Here is a 16,858-nt window from a genome sequence, read left to right on the forward strand (position 1 = left end):
CGTTTAAATAATACAAACAATTAATATTTTTTATTAAAAATAAAAAATTATGTTTAAAATTTATTTTTTCTATGTCAAAATTTAGTTTTTCCTCCTTTTCAAATACCTTTCTTGTTTTAAACTGTTTTTCCTTTCACAAACTCTTCAATGCTCAGCTACTTTTCGATCCTTAGTTGTATTCTCTTCAATTCCCTTTCACGACTATCACACTCATATTCCTTCAGAAAGAGAAAAAAAATGACACTTTAGAGTCACAAATTTCAGTCTCTCCATTTTTTTCAAGCCAAATTAGTTTGGTTTGTGTTGGTAGTAGTGTGTGGTGTGTGTTCTGGATTATTTTGAGAACAAGAAATATGTTTGAAGATGTTATAACCTTCCCTATTCTTCTGAACTCCTGCTCATAATCTCATTTTATAACACTAATGTACCACCGCTTCAAGTTTCTGATTTGCCACTTTTTCACTGCACCATTTTTGCATACAACCACTACTTTAAGTCTTTGCTATGCTCTGTAACACCACATACAGTCACTTTTCTTTCTTTGTGTTGCTTATTTTTTTTCGCTTAATTAAGCCCATTTTTTTTGTTTTCTGTCAAGTGATGTTAGAAGCATAGACAAATACAAATTATTGTTGATTGTGTGAAGAGCCCCAACTTTGTGTGTCTTTCTAATATTGTGGTATTGTTTTTATAAGATGGGTTAAATATGTTTTTGGTCCCTCAAGTTTCAGCAAAATTTGGAATTAGTCCCTCATCAAAACTTTTGACCAATTTAGTCCTTCATATTTAAAAATGCATGAATTTAGTCCTTTTAACCAAATTTTGTTAAGTTTATCTGACATTTCAAGCGCATTTCATGATAATATTTGAATTATTTACACCGTTTGAAATATTTTTACTTTAATGTTAACTCAAATATTATCACAAAATGCGTTTAAAATATCAAATAAACTTCATAAAATTTGGTAAAAAGGACTAAATCCACGCATTTCTAAAGATGAAGGACTAAATTGGTATAAAATTTCGAAAAGGGACTAATTCCAAAATTCACTGAAACTTGAGGGACCAAAAACATATTTAACCCTTATAAGATTAGGTACTGTTTGTGTGTATATTGAACAAGTATTAAGTGATTTTCAAATTATTGATTCATTTTAGATGTAGGCTTACATTAGCACTTCATTCAAATTCTGCATATATTTTTTTATCATTTGTTTGAACTCAAACTATCTTATTGAGGAAAACCATGAGACTAAAATGCATATTAATGATCTGAACCGTCAATTTCATTCCACACAGAAAGTATATTTAGAAAAAAAGAACTCATAAGATTTAATAAATCAAAACAAGGACAAGAACGATGGATGGTTGCATACACATTAAAAAAACTCATAAACTCCCATTCCTCAATGCTTTAAGGTGATCCTATATCAGGATAATTTAGAAAATTGAACATTTCTAACTTGCAGAGTATAGACGCTATTTTACTCGTAGAAACAGAAAGTGATGTTATAGATGGTTGAGTAGTCAATGCCAAAATCTCTTTGATTTTTAGTTTTTCAACTTCCATAGCCTCTTTAATCGTTCCTTGGTATGAGAAATGATTAACATGAAAACAAATAGAACATTATCAATTTAAAAGTTGATCTTATATTAAACACTTTTTTTAATTATTTTATTTCTATTTAGAAAGTTCTATACTCGTGACTTGAAATTAAAAGTGTAAACATTTGCTTCATAGTTGCTATATGTTTGTATTTGAGACTAATAACTTGAAAAATATCTAATATATTACCCAATAGCAGATCTTTACCAAAATTTTTGGGGAACCAAAATAATATACTCAAAATTTATATATTTAATATTATTGTGACTAACTCAATAAAAATGAATACATAATCTAGTATATTTCTAATTATCAAAGAAATTACACATATATAAAGGAATATCAATCATTTTTTCATATTTTTGAACTCATGGTAATTGAATTATAAATAATTTTTTAGTTAACTCTTTTCGATGTAAATAATCATATTTTCTGTAAAATATTCATCTTTCATTTTATTAACATGCATTTGATTCAAAAAATATTCACAAACTTTCTGTAACATCCCGATAGGATATTACTAGAAAAAAATAATTAAATAATCAACTAAATAAACAAGGCAGAAAATAAATACCTCATTTATTATATAAACCAGTTCCCAAAACACGGAAACTTTAAAAACTTTAAAACGCTTATAAATCAAAATATTCTCAACTGTACAAATTGTATGGCATAGCAAAGATCTGCCATTGGGTAATATATTAGATATAATAAGCATATACTTCCTATCCTTTAGGAAATAACAAGCAAACAATCCAATTAGTACACAAACACATGGCAATTCGCATAAACTCGCTTAAGCCAGGGACCCTCGCCCAAGCTAAACCCTCAGCCTCGCTTAGGCTAGTTCACCTCGCCTGAGCGAGCTTAAAACAATGGCTTCTCCACTTTATCTCGCTTAGGCGAGATCCTCTCCCTTGGGCGAGCCATACCATCGCTCAAAAACAACACACACCTTGCCTAAACGAGGATTCAATCAAACAACCATCAACTCTCATCGCGACCTCGCTTAGGCGAGTGGCTCTCGCCTGAGCGAGAGACCAAGTCGCTCAAAAACTAAGTCAATCACTTGGGAGAGATGCTCGACCCCTAAACCAATAATGAAACCCTGCAACTCTCGCTTAGGTGAGAACGATCCGCTTGGGCGAGAATTGCAGTATTCCTCTCCTGGTCTTGCGCGAAACAACCCACAACCATACCAAAACACAATTAACACATTACCAAGCACAACATAATGACCAACAATCATTAGGACATGTCCTATATCGTCCATTTAAAATACCCTAACTCGAAATTGAATCATCTCTAACCATTCCAGACCCAAAACCCTCATTCTCAAACCAATAACGCATGAAAGGGTTTTGCAACCAACAACACTCAACCAATTATTAACCACAGTGCACAATATCTAGCATTCATACCATACAGATTTCAATGGAGATTATAATGACACAGAATCATATACAATTCATGCAAGTTACACACGCAAAAGAGGTAGCTCCCCTAACCTGTAATTCTACAATGAAATTGAGAAAAAGAAGGTTCCTTATTCCCCACCCTTTTTGCTTCAGCCCTTTGCACATCCAAACTCTCCTCTCCCACTCTTAATTCGTGCTCCTCTCCAAAAGCCAAACCAAAAACTCCAGAAAACCCTTCTTCTCTCCAAAAATGTGGCTTTTATAGGTTCCTTAATAATGGGTTAAAAAAATGAAATGAAAATGGGCTTAATTATGGTTTTAAATTCCTATTCAATGTTATTATGGTTTTTCAGCCCCTTCTGCTGTTCACAATTATGCCAACACAAACAAACAAAAACAATTAAATAACACAAAATGTCATACATAGGACTTGAACTCAAGTCCTCTCACACAATCAAAGTACTCTTAACCATTTAAGCTAGTACTCCTTCACATCACACCCATTAACATTTAATGAGTTCAAAGCTTCCAACCACCCGCATTTATTACTTAATTAATTTCCACGGGTCTTACACTTTCATTTCATTGTTATGCGATAAACAACCACATTATCATGTTTTCATCTTCACCAGTAGTTTCTCTATCAATTTTAAAAAAATAAATTTATCTTTTTTCATTAATATACCTATTTAAAAAATAAGTTTAAGACTAAAAAATAATTTATCATAATCTTATCAAAAGTTGAGAGACATAATTACTAAAAAAAAAAACTATGATAATCAAGTTACAATTAAAAATCGACTATGAAAAATCACAAAGTACATTGTTTCTTCTTCTATATTAATAAAAAATGAATATACAAAAAGGTCATGAGATAAAAAATAAAGCTAAATGTTAAACAAATAGTTCACTATCAAGTGAGATAAAATAAAGTTACCTTATTTATTTATTTAATAATGGAAGAGAAAATATGAAAAAATGAGGATAAAAATACTGAGTTTATGTCTAACTTTTTTTTAGTAACAAAAGAAAATAAATAACTATGAGAGAAGAATACAACATATAAAAAAACTCAAAAGACAATGAAAGAGAATATAAAAAATATCTTAATAATTTTATTTTTTTATATATTTAATTTTATATTTTATTATTTATTATTGTACTTTATAAAATAAATAAAAAAAATACTTAATTTAATTTTTATTAGTTTTGAATCTAATATTATTTAATTTAAAAAATATAAATAGTTTAAAAAAAATTTAAAAATTTATATAATTTAAAAAAAATTAAATAAAAAATAATGAAAAAAATAAAGAAAATTGGGGGAGGGGGCCCGTGGCCCCGCTGCCCCTTCCATGCTCCGCCGCTGATATTACCATTATAAAACTGAATATTCAAGATTAAGAAGTAATTCTTATTTAAAACATAGATGCACAAATTTCTAAATTAAAAACTAAGATCATTAAGCTTACTTAGAACATCATAAGGTTTCCGCTAGCATCTGCAATGTAGAAGGAATAATGATGGTGAACATATACATCTAAATCAAGGAGAAAGTTTTTTACATCACCACTTCATTACTTCATTACATTCATTTTCTTATTCTTTTATCATGGAAGGAAGCTCCATAATATTGCTAAAATCATATCCCAATAATACAACCTGCCAAGCTAAAATCCTATCCCATTAATACAACTTGCCATGCAGTATAGGCCGTTAATTAAACTCATACTATAAGTCAATTAAAATTATGCATGCATATTTAGGTATTTAACAAAATATTAGATGAAGTCGCGAGATATCTATTTCTACATCTAATAAAAATTACGTTTCAAATGAAAGGAAATGGTCCAAGAACTTTATAATGTGCAGGTACATGACACGCTGTATTTGCTAGTTACACATGAATTTGTGCTTAAATATATGTAGACTAAGGAGTTAAAATGACCACCAACAGCATGGGAGATTGTAGAAAGAACAAAAAAAAATTAAAAGAGAATGGGTAATTGATAAGACCCGTGACCTTGCGGTATGTTTAAACTTTAACTTATAGTTCAATGTTTGTTACAAGTTTTCTCCACAATAATAACATTTTTTACTTAATTTTTAGGACAAATATAAACAACGACGAGATGAAGCCCAACTATGAAATATACTTTACTGTAGCTGGAGGTGAAAATAAAAAGGATAATGTATATGGACTTGGTGCATTGAGTAAAAGGTTTACCACTTCTACAGGCAGTGGCAGAGTATTATGGATGCAGGGGGTGCCTTGGCACCCCCAAAATTTTGAAATATTTTTTACAATAGATATTTTGATTTTTTTTATTATAGATATTAGTATTTTGATTTTATTTTGTTATAAATATTAAATCAAATATTTTATTTCTTTTATAAATATAATAATTAATACTAATAAATAATAAAATATAAAATCAAATATACTAAAAAATAAAGATTAAAAAGATTTATCAAGATATTTTATATTATTTATTTTCATTATAGATTGTGTTTTTCATAAATTGTTCTCATATTTCATTCTCATTTGTTTTCTTTTGTTTCTGAAAAGAAAAAAGATCTATTATTTTTTCTCTTATTTTTCCTTTATTCTCTTCCATCCTCGAGGAAGAAAAGAAGAAGGTAATTCTTTCGTCTCATTTGATAGTGAAATATTAATTCAATAATTTATTTAATGAGCCACTTTTATATGTTTATGCCTTGAATTTCTTACAAATTGTTCTCATCTTCCATTCTTACCTATTTTCTTTTGTTTTTGAAGAGAAAAAGGTCAATTATTTTTGCTTTCATCTCTCAACTGTTCTCTTCCATCCTCGAAGAAATAAAGAAGGTAATTCTCTTTTGTCTCACTTGATAGTGAAATATTAGTTTAATAATTTTTTTAATGAGCCACTTTTATATGTTTATGCCTTGAATTTCTTACAAATTGTTCTCATCTTCCATTCTTACCTATTTTCTTTTGTTTCTGAAGAGAAAAAGATCAATTATTTTTGCTTTCATCTCTCAACTGTTCTCTTCCATCCTCGAAGAAATAAAGAAGGTAATTCTCTTTTGTCTCACTTGATAGTAAAATATTAGTTTAATAATGTATTTAATGAGCCTCTTTTATATTAATTTTTTATTTTATCAACATAGAAGAAAAAATGATTGTACTGTGTGTTTTTATAATTGAATTTTAAGTGTGGTTTGATTATCATCGAATTTTCTTTTGGTATTTATGTCTCAATTTTTTATTAGATTATGATAAATCATTTTTTAGTATTTTTTTAAATAGGTATATTGATGAAGAATAAAAGAATAGATTCATTTTTTAAAAGTGATAAAAGGGAAGCTACCCGTGAAGATGAAAACAGGAGAAATTCAACTCTTCCAGATATTCTGAAGCATGATACTAATGTTCCAATTGTTCAATCAGAGGAGCCCCCTTTTAAGGTTCAAAAAATTATAGGTGAGGAGTTTCATATTAATTCTTTGGAACGTGATCCAAGAAAACGTCTTCAAATATGGGAATATCCAATGAGTTAAAGAGATGAGATTCGAAGAGCTTATTTAAAATGGGGTCCATATCAAATGCAACTTGAAAACTATCCTTATTCTAAGGAAAAACATCCAAGGAGATTTCAATCTAGTTGGTTTAAAATGTTTCCTTCTTGGCTAGAGTATTCCCCGGCTAATGATGGAGCTTATTGTTTGGCATGTTATCTATTTAGTTCAAAGCCATATGGTTGTTTTGGATCAGATGTGTTTACTAAACAAGGTTTTAGATCATGGAGAAAGGTTAATGCGGGAAAAAGATGTGCATTTCTCAACCACATTGGAGATAGTCCTTGCTTACCGCATAACAGTGCAATGAAAGCTTGTGAAGACTTGTTGAATCAATCTATGCACATTAATAACATTATAAATATTCGAAGTTCAGAACAAGTCTGCAAGAATCGTTTACGGCTGAAAACCTCTATTGACACAATTCGTTGGCTAACATTTCAAGCTTGTGCATTTAGAGGCCACGAGGAAACACCAGAGTCAAGTAATAGAGGTAACTTTCTTGAAATGATTAAACTTCTAGCATCATATAATGATAAAGTGGCACAAGTTGTGTTAGAAAATACTCCGTATAATGCTAAATATACTTCTCATCATATTCAGAAAGAAATCTTGCACATTTTCTCTAGAAAAGTAAGAAGTCACATTCGAGAAGAAATTGGAGATTCTAAATTTTGCATAATTGTTGATGAAGCATGTGATGAATCTAAAAAAGAGCAAATGGCTTTTGTTTTGAGATTCGTAGATAAGGATGGTAATATAAAAGAACAATTTTTTGATATTGTGCATGTTAAGGATACAACAGCCGCCACTCTAAAAAAAGAATTGAGTGTCGTTCTCTCTAGGCATAATCTTTATGTTTCCAATATCCGCGGTCAAGGGTATGATGGTGCTAGTAATATGAGGGGAGAATGGAATGGGTTGCAAGCATTATTTCTCAATGATAATCCTTATGCTTATTATGTGCATTGATTTGCTCATAGACTACAACTTGCTTTGGTGGCTGCTTCAAGAGAGGTCATTCTAGTTCATCAATTTTTTTCAAATTTGGCTTTTATTGTAAATGTTGTGTGTTCCTCTAGTAAACATCATGATGAGTTACAAGCTATTGAATTAGATGGAATAACTCAATTGTTAGAAATGGGTGAACTTGAAACTGGTAAAGGAAAAAATCAAATTGGCACTTTAAAACGAGTTGGTGATACTCATTGGAGCTCGTATTTTTATTCCATTTGTAGTATGATGAAGCTATATAATGCATCTTGTCTGGTTCTTCAAAAAATTATTGTTGATGAATCAACTTATTCTCAAAGGGGTGATGCTGATGTTGCATTGAATATGTTGTCTTCATTTGAGTTCATATTAATTTTACACATGATGAAAGAGATTATGGGAATTACTGACGGTCTTTGCCAAGCTTTGCAGAAACAATCTCAGGATATATTGAATGCTATGCAATTGGTTTGTTCTACTAAAATTTTGATTCAAAAGTTGAGGGATGATGGTTGGCAAAATCTATTGAAAGGTGTGGTATTCTTTTGTGAACAACATGACATTATCAACCATGCTTGAATTATGTCAATCTTTGGCAAGAACGGGAAAGTCAAGGACATTCTACTTGATTGATCGTTTAATTCGTCTTATTTTAACTCTTCCAGTCTCTACAACTACAACAGAAAGATCATTTTCTGCAATGAAGATTATCAAAACAAGATTGCGAAATAAAATGGAAGATGAATTTCTTGTTGACAATATGATTATTTACATTGAAAAAGAAATAGCTGAAAATTTTAGTTCTGATTCAATTATTGATGAGTTCAGGGATTTGAAGGAACGAAGGGCAATCTTTTAGATATTTGTGATTTCTTTTTTAGTTATCGTTATACTAAGTTATGAATTCATTTTTGTTGTGTTAGTGACAATAATGAAATGTATAAATTTTGGATGTACTATTTGGGCTCCCCCAACAATGTTGGTCAAGATCCGCCACTGTCTACAGGTGCTTACTCTAGTACTAGTCAAACTCCAGTAGTTCATCAAATAGAAGAAATGCGTGAAACTATTAAAAAATTAAATGCTAAACTTACGACAAAAGGTGCCAAGGAGAGGACACTTGAAGAAAAGATGGAGTACTTGATGAAAAATCACGAGCAATAGAGTGAATGCATTCGCCAACAAGATGAGCAGCTGCGTAAAAAAAATGAGCAAATGAAACTTATTTTGCAGCATATCCAATTGAAGAGTCCTATGCCAACTACTCCTTATGATCCTCCTAGTAGTGATGATATAGTGGACCAATCTTGTGATGGTGGACCACATGATCATTAGTTATAATTTTAATTGTGTGATGACTTCAAATTTGCTTACAACTATATCCATTTTTCTTTTTGGAAATGGTTCTTGTGACTAGAATATGTTGGATCATGTAATAGATATACTTTTAATTTTTATATTAGTATTTAATACATTATATATTTGACTTGATTGTTGTTTAGTATAATTAAATGTTTAAATATTGTGTATAAGCAAGTAAAATTATGTATTCAAATGTAGCCATAAAAAATATTGTTGCTGATTTTTTTTGTCATTGATTTAGCTACCGATTTAGCCACCAAAATATATTTGTAGCTATACATTTCTAGTTTTTGCCACCAATTTAGCGACCAAAAAGAAATTTAATTAGAAAAACACCATTCATTATTAGTGACCGAAAAAAAAATGGTCGCTATTTTATCACATTTGTGACCAAATTAGCGACCAAACTAGTTTAAAATCATAGATTTTTTTGTTGTTGTTAGCGACCAAAAAAAAGGGTCGCTAAATTTTTAATACTAGCTACCGAATTAGCTACGAAATTTTTGTTGACTAAATTGGTCTCCAAAAGTTAAACACGACCAATCCTTTTAGCGACCAATTAGCGACTATAATTTCAATGGCTATTTAGCGACCAAATTTTGATTTGATCGCTAAGTGGTCTGCGACTAGGATTTTCGCCACTAGTTCTGTTTAGTCTCTATTTCGGTCGCTAAATGATTTGCGACTGATTTTTAGTTATTTAGCGACCAAAATGGGTGGTCACTAAAACACTTTTTTTTGTAGTGTTCTTTATGTGCTCGGTCTCATCACCAAACATATCAAGGTGTGATTTCAAGTTGTTGTAGAGATTTTCATTAGATTTGTCATAGAATTTCGACAATTATTGAACGAACACATATTTTAATTTGAAATTAACATCCCTATCACCATGTAGAGCTTGATTGCTTATAAGTTAATAATTAACACATGATGCAGCTAACAATCAACAAAAAGTTATATGAATCAATATTAAGGCATTAGAATTGGAAAAACACAACTTATTCACTACAAGAAAAATGTGAATTACCTACAGATAATTACATACAAATATGGATCCGTACGTAAGTTAGTTGTTACATATGGATTTTACATACGAATATGAAAAATCGTTTTACATACGAATTTTTCCGTATGTAATGCTAAATAAATTTCGTCTCGATTTTCTGTATGTAATTTTGGCGTGTGAGAGCGGGAAATTTTGCAAAGGATATTATCCGTATGTAACGATATAAGATTGGTAGATAATTTTTAAAAACTTTTACCTACTGATCATACATACAGATCTGGAAATAATTAATTAATAAAAATTAAAATCCAAAATATGCTTATACCCTATCTCGCGCTCACTACTCTCCCTCCCTCAAAAATTGGAACTGGTTCACTCATAGAGAAGGAAATCTCTTGCGCTCATTAATCTCCCTTACTCATTTTCGCTCACCACTCTTCATCTTTCTTCTTCATTCTATCTTCTCTATTCCTTAATCTTCTTCATTCACTACTCTCGCTCTCACCACTCTCTCTCATGCTCACTACCTCGCTTTCACTAAAAAAGAAGAAGAAGCTTGTTCTTCCAACTTCCAACGCTCACTCAGCCTCCTTTCTTTTGGATTTCGTTCTTCTTCTTTCAACGGGTAAGTATAATCTGCATTCCTACGTAAATCCCTAAATTCCTAAAACCCTAAATTCCTCTCTTCTTTCTTACAATTGGAATAGAACGCTCTACCGTGGGATTGAGGCGAGCTGTTGCGTTTTGGGAAGATTCACAGTGCTCTGAAGGTATGTTTCATAATTTCAATGTTTCTTTTTCATTTGTCTATGTTAGTTGCAAAGAAAATTATTAATTTGTTCAAAACCCTCGATAAGAATTATGGGAGGAGGCTGAAATGGTTTAGGAATAAAAAATCTGTGACGAGAAAATGGGTTAGGATTTAGTGGAAGTGTGGGGTGAGAGACGAATGAGAAAAATTTATGGTGACCCAAAAAAATTCAACAAAAAAAAAATGAGACTGAAGTTTGAAAGTTGGAAGGTAATAATGGTTTTTTCTCTGCATCTCGTGTTCGAGAGAAAGGGGCAGAAAGGGCTTGAAATTCTGGTTCTGTTCTATTCCTATGGTGTTGTGCAACTTTGTGCTGCTTTATTCATAAAAACAATCATCTCATAAGTAACAGGCAAAAGAAAAAAAAACAACATATTCTATTCGAGAGTTCATTAAAAGTTAAAACTATAAGCTTTTGATAATAATCAACGTATGTTTGGATAAGGGTATAAATTAATAGTTCATGGAAAAATTCTCTATATTTAATAGTTGAAAAGAAACCTTAATTATGCTTGTAAGTACTTTATCTAGTGAAACATGCAATCCTCGTGCAACACAACACAATGATGCTAGTTTCTTAAGATAATCTGGTGTGAAAGGGTGATTTAATTATTGTTTGTAGTGTTGTTTAACCAAAAAGATTTTTTTGGGTGGAAAATATTTGGGAGTACTTTCCTTTTAAAGCAAGTAGATCTATCAAACATTAAAACAAAATTTACTAAAATACTGAAAAAAATAATATTAAAGAGCGAGAAACTTAGGTGAAGAAGAAGTATTTTGTGTCTTATCTTCCACACTTTTATGCCATGGGGTGCTTGTTTTCCATCTCTAAAGTTATTAGTTTATTTGTGTGTTGACCCATACTGGTTTGTTTTGGTTTTTGGTTAGTGATGAAGTAAGTAATCTTGTTTTGGTGGGGGTGGGACCCTTGAGGAGCTGCCCTTGGTTCTGCTAACCAACGAGTCATAGGGTGGTTTTGGACCCCTTAATTGCCCCTTAAAAACAGGGATGCCTGGTGCAAAGTATTAGGGGTTTTGTCAATTTTTCCAACTAAACACAATAATTCTACACTGTAGCTTATTGGTTTCAGGTCCTTCAATCCTCACCTCTTCAACACGCAATATTCTAATTCTCCTTCAACTCAATCTCTGTTTTTTCTTTTCAAAATTCCTGAGAATGTGTTCTAGTTTTGTGAAATATAAACCACACAATCATATTTTGTTTATGGATGGAAGAGACAGAGTTGTACCTTACAGTTCATAGGCAATGACACGAACCTGACTTAAATGGATTTCTTTAAGAGCACTCTAAGACACAATATTTGTTTCAAGTCCTTGGACATTTAATGACTTAGAAATATGAAAAAATGTGATTTTTTTTTCTTCTTCGTATGTTGAAACAAATTATTGTTTTGTAATTCTTGATAGCAAATAGTGAAGCATAAGCATAAACATAAAATAAATAACTAAATCAAAGGATACTATTTTTTTCATACAAATTAGGTTTTTGAATGTGAAAAGACTTCAACTAAAGTTTGTAATATCCCAAAGGAAAATATATCACAATTTTTTTATCCTTTTTTCTTTCTTCTATTAGGTTAGGTCACAGTACTTTAACAACATGTTGGGATTATAAAGATTCATTATAAACACATAATGATGTGTGATCACCATGACTCTTATTATTTTTGTATCTTTGATTGTGAATTATGATTGAACCAATTCATGTAAGGTCCTTTAATGCGAATTATGTTTATGTATTAAAGCACATAATGTTATGACATCATATGAGTCAAGTGGGAGAATGTTAGAATTAATTGACAAATTAATTCTATTATGTGACTCATTTGAAATATTATGATGGACCCAATTGTGATTTAATAAAATATAAGAACCTATTGGTTATTATGGGACGTCGTAATAAAATAAAATAAAGCTCAGCCCAACTTGAAAGACGTTCGCTTATAAAAGGATATTAGGGTTGTGTCTCTAGTAATAAGGTTCTCTCACAATAAGACATCAAGAACGAGAGTGTGAGAGGAGTAACGAAGACAAAGAGATAGAGTGGGAAAAAGAAGTTGAAGAACAGAGATTGAAGAACGCATTATTATTGGATCTCTCATGGATCAAGGTTAGTATCCTATTATGATTTATGTACATGAATGTGTGATTATGTGCGTGAACGTGTGAGAATCATGAATCTTAAGATCCTATAGTAGTTTGTTTATAATGAAGTATTATTGTATGGAAACTACAAAATAATTTACAACGTGACCAGACCCACCATCACACCAAATCTTACCGTCGCAACCATCGCCATGAGCTCAACCACAACGGCGGCAAAAACCAAGCTTTGTATAGCGCAGCCACCATCGCAGACTGCAGTTGTCATGAACGACGAAAAGGGAGGCCGCAAACGCTGCTGCACGAAACGTAGGTTTTGTTAGCAAAAACGCAGAATATGATCCTAATATTGATTCTAACATTCAATCATAAACAATATCCCATACCGATAATCATGTTGTAAATAGTAAACGAAAGCGTACCTGAATTGGCCATAACGATGATGTTCCCTTCTTTAGAGGACTATTGATCCAGTGATCTTCCTCTTGTAGAGCACCTTTATTTCCCTTTAGTTTTCTCTCTTGATGGAGATAAAGAGAAAGGAACAGGAACTTGAAAAGTACGTTATGACTCTGTGTGCTCTCAGAAGGGGACCACGACCACTTATGAACTGTTAATTACTTAAGTTTTAATATTTCTAATTTGGCCCCTCATCAAATTAGAAATTACTTTATGGTCTTTACACAATATTTATTTTCATGACATATGCCTTTAGCCAAATATTTAATTTAGTCAGATCACATTATTATTTGGCTTAATAAATAATGGCCCCAACACATTTAATTATGTGTCATATATATGCATGACCCAAAATTACTAACAGGTTTTGCTCCGTACCCACATACGCAATTTGTTTGTCATCGATAGTTATATGTATGGTAGTAAAGTCATAAATTTTGAAAATAAACCATCTTGAAGTCTCTTATTAGCCTATTATATCTTACAAACTCATCTTTTAATTAAGAACTTTAAATTTAAATTATTCAAGTTCTTTCATTCATGAAAGCATCTATATAGGCACTACATGATCTCCTCTATTTGTAAATAATTTATTTCATGAATCTCTTATATATTAATTTTTGTTTTATGAACTAGAAGTAAAAGTATTGTACGATATATTTTTTATAACCAGATTTTAATTGTAGTTCCGTTATATGACTTGAGTTTCTCATGAATTGTTCTCATCTCCCATTCTAACCTATTTTCTTTTCTGAAGAGAAAAAAATCTATTATTTTTGCTCTCATATCTCAGTTGTTGTCTTCCATTCTCGAAGAAATAAACTAAAAATGAATTACTTTTAAATGTTTAAAATTGAATTATCTTAAACTACTTTAGTTGAATAAATTATTTTACATGCACCCACATTAGATAAATTAAAACTAAGGAGAACATGTCGTAAAATTTATTCTATTTTTATGTACAAATATTATGAATTTGGGTCCTAATCCTATGATATTGTCATAACTTAATTTATAAAACTTATTTCATAAAACATAACAGACCATATGGCTGGCGCATGGTGTGATGGGACCCATACCACTTCTAGTCCTAACTTAATTCATACCATTCAATCTTCTTTTGGCCATTGTGGTGCATGGTGTGATTGGCGCATGGTATACTTTGTAAGTTTCTCTTGCATGGATTGATCTTTAAATTGTAGTTTGAAAGCATTGTTTAGAATGCATTCAAGCTTGTCTTATTAATATAATGCTTTTGATTGATTAAAAGATGCTTTATTCTATTAAAATGTTATTATTTGGGTTCAAATGACTATAAATGGCATTTTAATCGGCAAGAAAATCGCTTTAATATATAAGAATAACCTAGAACCATGAGTATTTATGAGGTTTCTCTTTTAATATAGTAAAATATGTTTTTGGTAGATTAAAATCTTTACATCTCTTTAAATATCTCTTTAAATGGTTTATACTCTTCTATTTAAATACGTTAAAAATAGTGAGTTAATTAAATAATTTCACGACTAAGTGAAATTAACATCTTAATTAAAAGGTAGTTTATCTCGATTAAAATAGACAATCTGAAATTATACAATTCTCTCATTTGAAAATCGTTTCACATCATATCAAAACACAACTTTCTAAAAAGTTTCATAATTTATCATATACTTTATTGTAATATGAAATTGATAAGTTTTATTTTGAAAAATAAGAGAAAGTTATGATAATGAATCATTAACTACTCAAATTGAAATAAGATATGAAACTGACAAGAGTTACTTCTTAGGCTATACATCTCCCAAATACATGCGAGGGGGAAAACATCATGTGGTTCCACATCGTCATCAGAATTAACAAAAAAAGATACTTGCCTAACCACCTTATAATCATCTCTAACACAATCATAACCAAATCCGTGATAGTTTATCTCAATATAAATATAATATGGTGCATTCTCAAATGGACTGGGAGGAATAACCTTGAATTCATTGATAGTTGGGTTCCATAAATACACAAGTTGTCGTCCATTATTTACGTATAGGCACAGAATTCCATTGATACTAGAAGAACCTAAAATACCAATTCCCTCAAGGTAATCCTCTTGAATTTGACTAGGCCAGTATAATTTTTCCATATTTTGAAACCTCTCGCCAGAAATTGAAAATAAGGAGGAATTGTAATGATTCTGGTAAAGTGGAGAGAGATTCAATAGGAGATATGTATCATCATAGTACGATTGGTGATTACATATGAAGTTATTACGAAGGAGGTTCATGAAATGAGAATTTTCAAACAAGAGGGCCCATGATCTTCGTACACATCCAAATCTCTTCAAAGATTTCAAAGGTAGGTTAGAAAGAATAGAGAATACAAAATCATCTGGTATGTGATTCATAAGCTTTTGAGCTACATGTTTACTGTCTCTCTCTCGGTTATGCAACCAAATGTTAATAAGTTGCCAATCATCCTTGGTATTCTCATTCCATAGGTAAATGCGGTAGGAGATGTGTTGGCAATATTTGATAACGAGATTCTTGATAGTGACCTCTTCCAAGTATTCCAACTGTAAAAAATAAATTGAGTAAGCAAAAGAAATAATAAATAAAATACAAATAAGTTACTTTATGAACCTGATTGTCCTTGAGGAAAATGGTGATATTGGTTCCCCTTGATGGTTGTTAGGCATTGATGTCGTTGGTAACAATGAAAGAGGCACCTGGTTGAGATTCCCATATATATTGATCATGATCATTATGCTTAGAGGTGACAATAACCTTGTCAGCAATCAAATATGTAGAGTAGAAGCCAACTCCTAAATTATATGCCAAATCTAAAATAAACACATGAAAATAAAACAATTAATGAGCATGCAAGAAAAGTGAAAATGAATATGAAATATTGACATCTTTCTACCTGTTTGGATCATGCCAATACCAGTGTCAATGATGGAAAGTGTTTTGTTAGCCTTGTGGGGAACAAATCTTATTACCCTATCATCTAAAATATTCTTGTTTGTATGACTCTCAAATTGAATTTTATCTAAAGCCTGTGTGTACATCCAATGATTAATAACATTAACATAAAATAAATGTATAAATAAAAATTAAATTAAAGAACTGCTTACATTTGAAGCATTATTAATAAGTTCCTGAAGGAAGATTTCTTTATTAGAATAAAAAGTTTTGTTCATCTGTCTTAACACCAAACTCATCTCACCCTCTAATACAAGAACCTTGTCATTTGCCATTAGCAAACCAAATGATGTCAATTCAACTAAACAAAACCACTCCTAACCAATTTTATAGTCATTGATCACAACCGTTATATTTTAATCAATTAATAGAATACCATGACAAACTCTATTGACTTTTTCATTATTTAAATTTAGAAGCATTAATTATTTCTTAGCACTAATTAATAGTTCATTTTTACATTTATTAATATGACCACTTAAATGTTTATTTTTAATTCTCAAATGTTATTTAATTTTATTTCAAGTTATTAATTCATCATTTTGAT

At 30.8% G+C, this 16,858-nt stretch overlaps 1 pseudogene; it reads left to right on the forward strand.

The window, feature by feature from the left end:
- Positions 1–5,156: 5,156 nt before the first annotated feature.
- LOC114188457 lies at positions 5,157–8,157 on the forward strand (annotated as a pseudogene).
- The last annotated feature ends 8,701 nt before the right edge of the window (positions 8,158–16,858 follow it).

This window comes from Vigna unguiculata, chromosome 6 (genome assembly GCF_004118075.2).
Source record: "Vigna unguiculata cultivar IT97K-499-35 chromosome 6, ASM411807v1, whole genome shotgun sequence".
NCBI classification, from domain to species: domain Eukaryota; kingdom Viridiplantae; phylum Streptophyta; class Magnoliopsida; order Fabales; family Fabaceae; genus Vigna; species Vigna unguiculata.